This window comes from Saccopteryx leptura, chromosome 11 (genome assembly GCF_036850995.1).
Source record: "Saccopteryx leptura isolate mSacLep1 chromosome 11, mSacLep1_pri_phased_curated, whole genome shotgun sequence".
Classification (NCBI taxonomy): Eukaryota; Metazoa; Chordata; class Mammalia; order Chiroptera; family Emballonuridae; genus Saccopteryx; species Saccopteryx leptura.
This window is the reverse complement of record NC_089513.1, coordinates 25967571-25979911: the sequence shown is the minus strand read 5'-3', so window position 1 is coordinate 25979911 and position 12341 is coordinate 25967571. Positions and strand designations below refer to the sequence as shown.

General features: G+C 36.3%; 1 non-coding gene across 1 annotated transcript; it reads left to right on the top strand.

Moving 5' to 3' along the window:
* The first annotated feature begins 2421 nt into the window (after nt 1-2421).
* Nucleotides 2422-2526, top strand: LOC136383634 (U6 spliceosomal RNA). The gene has a single exon (XR_010747454.1). It is a non-coding gene; the product is annotated as a U6 spliceosomal RNA (small nuclear RNA).
* Nucleotides 2527-12341: the final 9815 nt, after the last annotated feature.

Sequence of the window (12341 nt, the reverse complement as noted above, 5' to 3'; positions counted from 1 at the left end):
AATTTGGTTATATTTTTATTCAGTCAATCCCCCACACTTGCTCCCACTTGCTGTTCCTGAGGCTATGCGTCTTTATTAAGGTTATAAAATGCTTCGACCTTCATAAAAGGCACAGTGACTTCCCTGGAGGTCCAAAGCGTTAATGATGAGGTGAGATGCAAAATCATTATCTGAGGGCAGCATCTCTCCTACTGCAGAAGCCATTCAAATCATCCAATTGAAAGGCAGACCTATCCAAAAGCTAATAAAGAATCCTCCTTGACAGTTGAAATATTGGGCAAATTGCTTTTCAACCTATGATAGGATGTTAACGTGGTGAAAGGCAAATGATGCTGCCGGTTTACTATATTCAACCCCTGTGTGCTGGGTAATTGATGGTCTTTGGGTCCAGAGGTCAAAAGTTGTTGGTGAGTTTGCAATAAGAAACTTTACTGTGGCCAGTGGTGAGTGTTTAATTCTTGCCATTGTGTCAGCACCAAAGGCGCTAAGAAGAAAGTCATGCTTCATTCAGGGTTAGTGTCACAGTGGCATTCAACTGTTGATGAGAACTTGTAAGTGCATGGGTGGAAAATTAAATGCTAATAACATCAGAAAATGTCACTTTTGTGAAAATCAGCTTATAAACAGAAGGTCTTACCTTCTATCTAAGATACGGCATGTGCACAGATGTATGTAATGCCCATAGGTAATGGTGGTGAGTAATACGTGTCTCTAGAAAAACCAGTCTGTTTGTTTCATCTCAGATTTGAGGACTATATTAAAAAGCAGCTGAAGTATTTGAGAGCCGCAAAAGCCCATCCCAATCAGGTTTTACCCTACCTTCAGAACAGTTTGTGTGTGTGTCTGTGTGTGTGTGTGTGTGTGTGTGTGTGCGTGCGCGCGTGTGCACGCGCGCATGTGCGCAGCCTGGCTAGATAGCTCAATTGGTTAAAGCATTGTCCCAATAATACAGAGGTTGTGGGTTTGATCCCCGTCAGGGCACATACAGCTATAGATTGATGTTTCTGCCTGCCTGTCTGTCTGTCTCTCTGTATCTCTTTCTATAAAAAAATAAAATAAAATGAAGGAATAATTTTTAAAAAACACTTTTTTGCATGATAGAGGAAAAGAGTTTTTTAAGGCCTGACCAGGCAGTGGCACAGTGGATAGAGCATTGGACTGGGATGTGGAGGAAACCCTGAGGTCTTTGTCTTGAGTGCAAGCTCATCTGGCTTGAACACAAGTTTACCAGCTTGAGCAAGGGGTCACTGGCTTGAGTGTGGGATCACAGATATGACCTCATGGTTGCTGGCTTGAGCCCAAGGTCACTTGCTTGATCCCAAGGTTGCTGGCTTGAGCAAGGGGTCACTTGCTCTGCTTTTGCCCCCCTACCATTCCCCATCTAGACACATATGAGAAAGCAATCAATGAACAACTAAGGTGCTGAAACAAAGAATTGATGATTCTCATCTCTTTCCTTTCCTATGTCTGTCCCTGTCTGTCCCTCTCTTTAACTCTCACTGTCTGTCAAAAAAAAAAAAGAATACCTCAGAACCCAAATTCCTTATTGTCAACTAGTGCATTTATAACGAGGTTGGTGGTGTTGGGCTTCTATTGAATGACATGGATGATTTGACAGAGACTATCAGAAAGACAAAGAATGCCCAAGTTAAAAGGAATCTAAAATAGCAAGTTCATGGGTTTTCATCTAGTTCATGAGTTCATAGAGAACCACCAGTCCATAAAGGTGGAAATGTAGGTTGATAATAATTTTCAATATTTCATAAAACTTGCCAGAAATCATATTTTAAATAATTTGTTTTGATTACCAATTCAGGGCACAAGTACCACTATTATCTGTGTTCTCAGTGCTATTTAGAAGCTCTCATTGGTATAAAAGTAACTTATAGCCCTGGCCGGTTGGCTCAGCGGTAGAGCGTCGGCCTAGCGTGCGGAGGACCCGGGTTCGATTCCCGGCCAGGGCACACAGGAGAAGCACCCATTTGCTTCTCCACCCCTCCGCCGCGCTTTCCTCTCTGTCTCTCTCTTCCCCTCCCGCAGCCAAGGCTCCATTGGAGCAAAGATGGCCCGGGCGCTGGGGATGGCTCTGTGGCCTCTGCCTCAGGCGCTAGAGTGGCTCTGGTCGCAACATGGCGATGCCCAGGATGGGCAGAGCATCGCCCCCTGGTGGGCAGAGCGTCGCCCCATGGTGGGCGTGCCAGGTGGATCCCGGTCGGGCGTATGCGGGAGTCTGTCTGACTGTCTCTCCCTGTTTCCAGCTTCAGAAAAAAAAAAAAAAAAAAGTAACTTATAGGAAATACATAGAATATGAATGTTCTCTATAAACTGGAGAAATAAAAGCTTGATGACTATGTAGTTGCTGATTTCTTTGAAGCACGTTTTCATACAACCTGGGCAATAAAAGCATAAAAAACAGCACCAGTGCTCGCTTCAGCAGGACATGCACAAAAATTGCCATGACACAGAGATTAGCTTGGTCCCCTGAGCAAGGATGCAAAGCAAATTCATGAGGCAGTCTATATTTTTAAAAGGAAAGGTTATTCCAATGCACAGACTTGATTTTTGTACTACAATTTGCTAGTTTGTAATATGTATTTTTTCTTACCGCTCTATGAATCTGTTGGGCATTGGTCCCTTGTAAGAGGTTTGAACTTTAATAATTACAAGGACTACATTTAGACATAATTGTACTAATATTAACTTGTCTATTTTTATTTGATTTTAATTTTTAGATGTTTATGAAAAGAGACTTGGGGGAGAGGATGGGGCAGAAGGGTAGGCAATTTCTTTTATAAGTGTAAAATAAATGAACACACATGGAATGCAAAATAATCAAAAACTTCAAAAGTAGCACTGGACTGAGAATCAGTAGAGTTGGCTTCTGGTGATGACTTGGTCAATATCTAGGACAATTTTTAAAAGTTGTTTTATTAAATTTTTCATTTCTAATTATACCAGATAATCTCTCAGGAATCTTATAGGCTTTAACTTCAATAACAAAGATACATCATTGTTGCTCAATGTGCTTGTGATTCACAAGAAAGATACTTAAGAGATCATGACCTCAGAGTTAATTATGCTGGGACTTTGGGCAGAATGAAAGTAGAAAGTCTGCTTTCTAAAGATGCCACAATTTCACTTGTGGGGAATAAATATTTTTCAAGGAATAAATAAAGAAATATTTAATAAGGATCATTTTAAGGAAAATTTACCTGGACCTAGTTAGACTGGCACCATATAAAGCCTCAAGAATAGACTTCAGCTGGAAACATTTGGGTATGACTTCTAGCTAGCTATTCCCCATGGGGACTTTTTGAATTCTGATTTTTCATGAAATAAAAGAAGGGAATAGAGTAGCTATAGAACTAGTCATTCTTAAGTCCATGCCCCTTAATGTTTCCTATCTAATAATAGAGAAAAAAATCAGAAAGACAAACAAAACTACACAAGAACAGCTCACTCACTGTACTTGGAGATAGAATATGGCTTAATTTTAGAGTAACTGTAAACAAAAAAGGGAATAAGAAAAAATAGAGGAAAAATGTCTCCAACTGGCAGTAAATGATCTCTTATGTTCCCACCATGTCACAAGACTTTGAGGCAAAGCACACACTCTGGGAAGAAGTAGGGGAAGACAAAAGGGGAGTCAGTGACTTGAGTAAAGTTGAGCCAAAACACATCCAGAAATATTGCATCCACTTTTAGTTGGAAAATTCTAATGTGCCTTAGTGCAGTGGTCCCCAACCTCTTTTGGGCCACGGACCGGTTTAATGTCAGAAAATATTTTCATGGACCGGCCTTTAGGGTGGGACGGATAAATGTATCATGTGACCGAGACAAGCATCAAGAGTGAGACCTAGACAGATGTAACAGAGGAAATCTGGTCATTTTTTAAGAATAAAAATCATTCAGACTTAAATATAAATAAAACGGAAATAATGTAAGTTATTTATTCTTTCTCTATGGACCAGTACCAAATGGCCCACAGACCGATACTGGTCTGTGGCCCAGGGGTTGGGGACCACTGCTTTAGTAGGTCAGGGCATGGATGGCAGAGAAGGAATTTACAAAGATGCACTACTAGACATGACTGGGCTCAAGAGCTGCTGGGGACAAAAAAGGGCAAAAGTGAGGGAGAAGCACCTTTGGTAATTAAGCAGTATGCGGAAAAGCAAAGGGGAAAGACACCTGTACCTCCCTCAACCACACACACGACACAAATTCAGTAAAGAATCTAGAGTTCCATACGGTAACAGAAACATGCCCTTGTACTATTAATCTTGTAAACCATCCCAGATCCACAGAATGAACCAAAAAAAGCTGAATAAATCTAGTAAAAATTAACAAACCATATCAGAAAATGTGAATTTTTATCTTGTAGAAACATAAAACAGAAGAAAATTATAAGACTAAACTCCAAATTGAATTAAATATACTCAAATATTTATTTGAGGATTTGAGGATATGCAAAACCACTTTGAATCAGAACAGAAATGGTCCAAAAACAAATAAAAATCAGGAAGTTATAGAGTTGATTGTAGTTTGGAAACAAATAAAATATAAAATTATTTTTCAAATAAATGTTGTTGAAAAAAGGTAAAACGTGTCCAAGAAAATGAAAATGAGGTGACAAAGAAGTAGAAGGGGCCAAAGATAAAGTTGTGGAAATGAAAGGCACACAGACAAGAATAATGGAGGATCATCAAACTCCCTGCAAAAGAAAAGTAAAATATACAGTAAAGTCATGGTGCACTTTTGACTGGTCACAAGAAAGCAACAAAAGATGATAGATATGTGAAATCTGCACCAAATAAAAGGAAAACCCTCTCAGTTTCTGTAGGATGATGTGGCAGCATGTGCTCATGCACAGATGATGACGTAACACCGTGTATACAGTGGAACAGTCCACGGCCACACCAGTGGAGATGTGGACGGTGCAGAAGAAAGTTCAGTGTGTTTTGTGGCTCACTAAATTTGAATCCATTACCAAAGTGCAACGTGAATATTGGCGTGTTTATAACAAAGCGCCACCACATAGGAATAACATTACTCGGTGGGTTAAGCACTTGAAGGAAACCGGGTAGTTTGGTGGAGAAACACCGTTCTGGTAGGCCATCAGTCAGTGTCGAGTCTGTAGAGGCTATACGGGATAGTTACCTAAGGAGCCCTAAAAAATCTGTGCGTGAGCCCACATCGAAATGCACTGAATAGGTATGGAACTGGGAGAGTTTTCCTTTTATTTGGTGCAGATTTCACATTTCTATCGTCTTTTGTTGCTTTCCTGTGACCAGTCAAAAGTGCACCATGAATTTATGAACATACTGTACAACAGAATATTAAAGACATATAATAAAACAAAACTTTCCAAAAATAAAGAATATCTAAATCCATATATTGAAAAGCACACTTAAGGGCCTGAGAAATTAACTCAATATGATCATCTCTAAGGTAATCCTAATAAAAATTATTAGAAGAAAAAAAAAGGGCAAAGGAAACCTCTCAAGATCACTAGGAAAAAGATCAAATAATAAATATAGAAGCTCAAGTATATAACAATGGCATGAGTGAGGGGAGAGGGCAAATGCACAGATGTTATCTTTATTATATGAGGCTTAAGTGTCTGTTTGTCGCCAATAGCTTATTGGTTGCTTGCATAACTGTACTAGCCAATGGGGTGAAGTTGCCATGGCTGAACGCAAATTGCAAATTGAGCAGGTCAGGGGGAAGGTGAACATTTGTTTGCATTGGCAATCATCTGCTTTTGAAACAATTTAAGGCTGAACGCAAATTGAGCGTGTCAGGGGGAAGGTGAACATTTGTTTGCATTGGCAATCATCTGTTTTACATAAAAACTACGTCTTAACGTAATTTCTTTTAAGAATGCCTCCTAGAAAATACAGCACTGAAGAGGAGAGAAAAGGAGCTAAAGCTGCACAAAAACGGCTTTTTCAACAAAAAAAAACCACTGAGCAGAGAAAGACAAGGCTTGCTTCAGTCGCAGAGCAAATGCGTCTTTCTCGGCAAAATGAGACTGATGAGCATAGAGAAACAAGGCTTGCCTCAGATGCAAGACAAAAAAGCCTGTCTTGACAAAATGAGTCCCTTGAACAAAGGCAGGAGAGAAATGCAAAATAGCGGTGGCTCTTAAGAAATGTACCGCCAGTGGTTTCCTTCATTGCACTCTACTTTAAGCAATTAAGCAAGTAGAAGGGGGAAACCCCATGGGGCACTATGCAAAGGGGCATCCTTGCCACCTGCCCTGGGTAATTCATTTGGAATTAGCAGACACCTTTGCACAAATCATTTTAATTACAATTTATAATATCTAGAACAGAGGTTATTTTGTATGACCGCCAGGCTTTCTAGTACTTTATATCAGAGCAAAAATAAAACAAACATGAATGGAGAAGAGAGAGAGGAAGTAGAAAGTAGAATAAGCTTATTGATTGTTACAGAGGCAAAAAGTAGAATTTAAGGAATACTATTAATAAGTAATAAACCAGAGATTAAAATTATAAGACTAAACTCTAAATTGAATCTTGACTCAAAACTGTTTTCCAAAGAATACATAAGACAAGACATTGTAGAAGATGTAAAATTAAAGGTAACCATTAGAATGAAAATATATACAATTCTTCATAATTATCATTTTTAATCAAAAAGCAAATAATATGCATTTTGTTTTTTTTAAATAATATGCATTTTGTAAAGAAATAAGCATAACAAGTATGACCTAACATACATAATTCTAAAACTATTGCCACAGCATTGAGACATAGTAGTCATATCAATAAATGCAAATTAACTTGTTAAAATAATGTGATTTACACTTTGTTTACAAAGCAATACACAGACATATGCTGTATACTAGTGGCATGATTAAAACAATTAGAAAATGACTAGAAAAAGAAATAAAATAGCAAAGCTACATCAGATCTACAGACATAGTAGGAAAAGATCTGATCTTGCTATCAGATAAAGCAGTATTCAAGCCAAAAAAGCAATAGAATTGATAAGAAAGGTACTTTTTAATGCTAAATTCCACAAGTCAAAATGATATGGAATTTATGAATATAAACTGTTGTACAGAGATAGAAATCTATAGTAATGCAACAATCTTTCAAGATAGATCAAGTAGACAAACCAAATATAATTAAGGAACCAGAGACCTCAATAACATAAGTCAATAAAATAGATGTTATCATCATATCCCAAATTGTAGATCCTGATATAGAAAATGTACTTCCTTCCTAGGTGTTTATGAAAGACAAAGTTTTTCATACACTGGACCACAAGGAACACGTCAATATGTACTGTAACTCAAATATCACCAACAATATTCTCTTGATTACAATACACTATAACTAGCAATTATTAAAATATCAAAAATTAAAAGGCCCTTCCACCAGCAAATGCTTTAAAAAGCTGCTATTAGACAATCCTTGAGTGAAACAAAAAAAATGCAGATTGAAACTGCAGAATTGAATAAAATAATTAAAGCACTCCATAAAGAACCCCTGGCTACACTTAAAGCAGTGGTCAGAGGAAAATTCATAACACTAACTCTTTCTCTTTTTTTGTTCTTTCTTTCTATTAATTTTAATGGGGTGACATTAATAAATCAAGGTACATATATTCAGAGAAAACATCTCCAGATTAATAATGTTGCATACCCATCACCCAAAGTCAAATTGTCTTCTGTCACCTTCTATCTGGTTTTTTTCTGCCCCTTTCCTCCCCTCACCCTTTCCCTCTTCTCCCCCCTCCTTCTTAACCACCACACTCTTGTCCATGTCTCTGAGTCTCATTTTAATGTCCCACCTATGTATAGAATTATATAGTTCTCAGTTTTTTCTGATTTACTTATTTCACTCAGTGTAATGTTATCAAGGTTCATCCATGTTGTTGTAAATGATCCGATGTCATCATTTCTTATGGCTGAGTAGTATTTTATAGTATATATGTACCATTTCTTCTTTATCCAGTCATCTATTGAAGGGCTTTTTGGTTTTTCCATTTCTTGGCCAGCATGAATAATGCTGCAATGAACATGGAGCTGCATGTGTCTTTATGTACCAATGTTTTTGAGTCTGTGGGGTATATATATACCCAGGAGAGAGACTGCTGGATCATATAGTAGTTCTATTTTTAGTTTTTTGAGGTACCACCATACTTTCTTCCATAATGGTTGTACTACTTTACATTCCCACCAACAGTGAATGAGGGTTCCTTTTTCTCCACAGCCTCTCCAAAACTTGTTATTATCTGTCTTGTTGATAATAGCTAATCTAACAGGGGTGAGGTGGTATCTCATTGCCATTTTGATTTGCATTTCTCTAATATATGAAGATGAGCATCTTTTCATATATCTGTTGGCCATTTGTATTTATTCCTGGGAGAAGTGTCTGTTCATGTCCTTTCTCATTTTTTTTATTGGATTGTTTGTTTGTTGTTGAGTTTTATGAGTTCTTTGTATATTTTGGATATTAGGCCCTTATCTGTGCTGTTGTTTGAAAATATCATCTCCCATTTAGTTGGCTGTCTGTTTATTTTGCTGTCAGTTTCTCTTGCTGAGGAAAAACTTCTTAGTCTGATGTGGTCCCATTCATTTATCTTTGCTTTTTCACTTCCCTTGCCTTCGGAGTCAAATTCATAAAGTGCTCTTTATAATCAAGGTCCATGAGTTTAGTACTTATGTTTTCTTCTATGTACTTTATTGTTTCAGGTCTTATATTTAGATCTTTGATTTATTTTGAATTAGTTTTAGTATAGGGGACAAACTGTAGTTGAGTTTCATTCTTTTACATGTAGCTTTCCAGTTTCCCCAGCACCATTTGTTGAAGAGGCTTTCTTTTCTCCATTGTGTGTTGTTGGCCACTTTATTGAAAACTATTTGACGATATATATGTGTTTTTATTTATGAGCTTTCTATTCTGTTCCATTGGTCTGAGTGTCTATTTTTCTGCCAATACCATGCTCTATACTATAATTTGAACTCAGGTATTGTAATGCCCCCAGCTTCATTCTTTTTCCTTAGGATTGCTTTGTGTATTGGGGTTATTTTTTATAGTTCCATATAAATCTGATGATTTTTTGTTCCATTTCTATAAAAAATGTCATTGGTATTCTAATGGGAATTGCATTAAATTTGTATATTGCTTTAGGTAATATGGTCATTTTGACTATATTTATTCTTCCTATCCAAGAACAAGGAATATTTTTCCATTTCATTATATCTTTTTCGATTTCTTTTAACAATGCTTTGTAGTTTTCATTATATAGGTCCTTTACATTCTTTGTTATGTTTATTCCTAGGTATTTTATTTTGTTTGTTGCAACCATGAAGGGGATTATTATTTTGAGTTCATTTTATGATGTTTCATTGTTGGCATTGGGAAGGCAATGGACTTTAGTATATTAATTTTGTATCCTACGACCTTACTGTATTGGTTTATTGTTTCTAATAATCTTTTTGTGGAGTCTTTGGGGTATTCAATGTATAGGATCATATCTGCAAAAAGTGAAATCTTTACTTCTTCTTTTCCAATATGAATGCCGTTTATTACTTTTTCTTGTCAGATTGTTCTGGCTAAACTTCCAGCACTACATTGAATAATAGTGGAGAGAGTAGACAACCTTGTCTTGTTCCTGATTTAAGGGGAAAAGTCCTCAGTTTTATGACATTTAATATGATGTTAGCTGATGTTTTATCATATATTGCCTTTACTATGTTAAGATATTTTCCTCCTATTCCCATTTTGTTGAGTGTTTTAAACATAAAATTGTGTTGTATCTTATCAAATGCCTTTTCTGCATCTATTGCTAAGATCATGTGGTTTTTGTTCTTTGTTTTGTTGATATGGTGTATTATGTTAACAGTTTTACGTATGTTAAACCATCCTTGTCATTCTGGGATAAATCCCACCCGATCATGATAAATTATTTTTTTAATGTGTTGTTGTATTTGATTTGCTAGTATTTTGTTTAGTATTTTAGCATTTGTATTCATTAGAGATATTGGTCTGTAGTTATTTTTTGTGTGTGTTGTCCTTGCCTGGTTTCGGTATGAGGGTTATATTGGCCTCATAAAATGTGTTTGGAAGTATTGCTTCTTCTTCAATTTTTTTGGAAGACTTTGAGTAGAATAGGAACCAAGTCTTCTTTGAATGTTTGATAGAATTCACTGGTATAGTCGTCTGGGCCTGGACTTTTATTTTTTATTTTATTTTTTTTTTAATTCATTTTAGAGAGGAGAGAGAAAGGGGGAGAGAGAGACAGAGAGGGAGACAGAGGAGAGAGAGACAGAGAGAGAAGGTGAGGAGGAGCTGGAAGCATCAACTCCCATATGTGCCTTGACCAGGCAAGCCCAGGGTTTCAAACTGGTGACCTCAGCATTTCCAGGTCGACGCTTTATCCACTGCGCCACCACAAGTCAGGCTGGACTTTTATTTTTGGGGAAGTTTTTAATAGTTTTTTCTATTTCCTCCCTGCTTATGGGTCTGTTTAGGCTTTCTGCTTCTTCATGACTCAGTCTAAAAAGATTGTATTTTTATAGGAATTGATCCACTTCATCTAGATTGTTAAATTTGGTGGCATATAGTTTTTCAGATTATATTACAATAATTCTTTGTATATCTATGATATCTGTGGCAATTTCTCCTCTTTCATTTTGGATTTTGTTTATATGAGTCTTATCTCTTTTTTCCTTGGTGAGTCTTGTCAAGGGTTTGTCAATTTTGTTGATCTTTTCAAAGAACCATCTCCTTGTTTTAATTTTTTCTATAGTTTTTCTGATCTCTATTTCATTTCTTTCTGTTCTGATTTTTATTATTTCCTTTCTTCTGCTGGATTTAGGTTGTCTTTGTTCTTTTTCTAGTTCCTTAAGATGTGAAGTTAAGTGGTTTACTTGGGCTTTCTCTTGTTTGTTCATATAGGCCTGTAGTGGTATGAACTTTCCTCTTATTACTGCTTTTGCTGCACCCAGAGATTCTGATATTTTGTATTGTTATTTTTGTTTGTCTGTATGTATCTTTTGATCTCTGTGCTTATTTCTTCTTTGACTCACTCATTTTTTAAAAGTATGTTGTATAGTTTTCACGTTTTTTGTGGGTTTGTTTACTTCATTTTTGCATTTGAATTCTATTTTCAAGGCTTTATGATCAGAAAATATGCCTGGTATAATTTCAATTTTTCTGAATTTGCTGATGTTATTTTTATGGCCCAACAGATGGTCAATTCTTGAGAATGTTCCATGTACACTAGAGAAAAATGTATACTCTGTCACTTTGGGATGAAATGTCCTTTAGATGTCTATCATATTCAATTGTTCTAGTGTTTCATTTAAGGCCAATATTTCTTTATTGATTTTCTGTTTGGATGAATGATCTAGATCTGTCAACGGTGTATTGAGGTCTCCAAGTATGATTGTATTTTTGTCAGTTTTTGTTTTTAGGTCAGTAAGTAGCTGTCTTATATATTTTGGTGCTCCTTGGTTTGGTGCATATACATTAAGAAGTGTTATGTCTTCTTGATTCAATATCCCCATAATCTTTATGAAATGACTGTTTTTGTCTCTGATTACCTTTGCTGTCTTGTAGTCAGCATTGTTAGATATGCGTATTGCCAGACCTGCTTTTTTTGGATGTTATTTGCTTGGGATATTGTTTTCCAGTCTTTCCCTTTGAATTTATTTTTATTCTTGTAGCCTAGATGTGTTTTTTGTAGGCAGCATACAGTTGGATTTTCTTTTTTAATCCATTCTGTGACTCTGTGTCTTTTTATTGGTGAGTACATTCCATTTATATTTAGTGTAATTATTGACACTTGAGGGTTTCCTACTGCCATTTTATATATTGCTTTCTGTTAGTTTTGTATCTTGTTTGATTCTTTTCTTTTGTTTTTCTATCATTTGTTTTTGTTTGGTTGTAATCTATACTTCTTTCCTCTGTTACTTCTTTTTTTCAAGTCATATGCTTCTATGGTGGTTTTTTCAGGGGTGGTTACCATTAATTAATGGAAAGGGTACCTACCATGTTCATTATAGTACATTATCTCATGAGTGCTTCTGCACTACATCCTCCTTTGCTACTATTAATCTTCGTCCTCTCCCCTTTTTTGTTTTTGTTGTCACAGTTTAAATTTGGTTTTATTTTGTTCTTGGTAGAGCTTTTACTTGTGGTTTTGTTTTGTTTTGTTCTTTGTATCTCTACAAAGGGGAAAAACCCCTTTAGTATTTCCTGAAGTGGAGGTTTTCTGGTAATAAATTTCCTCATCTTTTCTGTATCTGTGAATGTTTTTATTTTTCCTTCATTTTTGAAGGATAGTTTTGATTGGTATAATAT